Source organism: Carlito syrichta, unplaced genomic scaffold, assembly GCF_000164805.1.
Source record: "Carlito syrichta isolate Samal-C Ts95f unplaced genomic scaffold, Tarsius_syrichta-2.0.1 Scaffold303341, whole genome shotgun sequence".
NCBI classification, from domain to species: Eukaryota; Metazoa; Chordata; class Mammalia; order Primates; family Tarsiidae; genus Carlito; species Carlito syrichta.
This window is the reverse complement of record NW_007247437.1, coordinates 38,434-39,040: the sequence shown is the minus strand read 5'-3', so window position 1 is coordinate 39,040 and position 607 is coordinate 38,434. Positions and strand designations below refer to the sequence as shown.

The 607-nt window shown below is 43.8% G+C and overlaps 1 protein-coding gene across 1 annotated transcript in view; it reads right to left on the bottom strand.

The window, feature by feature from the left end:
• DYNC1LI1 (dynein cytoplasmic 1 light intermediate chain 1) overlaps positions 1 to 402 on the bottom strand; it is a 19,043-nt gene extending 18,641 nt beyond the window's left edge. The window contains exon 1 of the mRNA XM_008058445.2: positions 280 to 402. The gene's annotated coding sequence lies outside the window, so the exon portion shown is untranslated. The remainder of the gene's footprint in view (positions 1 to 279) is intronic.
• Between the last annotated feature and the right edge of the window lie 205 nt (positions 403 to 607).

The window sequence follows — 607 nt, the reverse complement described above, 5'->3', positions numbered from 1 at the left end:
CAGCAGGCAGAGGCTGCAGTGGCCGGGAGCGGCCACTGCACTCTAGTCTGGATGACGGAGTGAGGCTCCAATTCAAAAAAAAAGAAAAAAAAGTATCATACAGGAATCCCAACCCCAAGTTAATGAAAGTATGCAGAAACATAACTTTACTGACAGGCATGACGTCACAGGACTCCTAGTGAAAGATGACACACCAAGAAAAGTCAAAGACTAATGTGAACAGCAGCGCAACTGGAAACAAACTTTGGGAAGCTGATGTCACACATAAATGCCACTCACCATCCCTGTCTTCATCATGCACATTTAAGTACAAATACTCCAATCCTCTTCCTTTCTTGTACTCCTCTATTCCCTGAATTTTTCTTATTAGGCTTGTTTTTCCAGCTCCATCTTCACCTAGAAACAGATAACAAAGGATAAGCGTCTTAAGTTATAAGGTGCATTACTGATGGATGTTTTCTGGTGCCGAATGAAAACCCATCTGAAACCGTCTTCAACCAAACGATGGAATTTGATGAAAGACAACTGGGTGGCAGGTACAGAAAGGAAGACGGAGACTCTGTCACCACCAGAATCCCTTTGCCCAGTATCGCTGCTCATCGTGTCA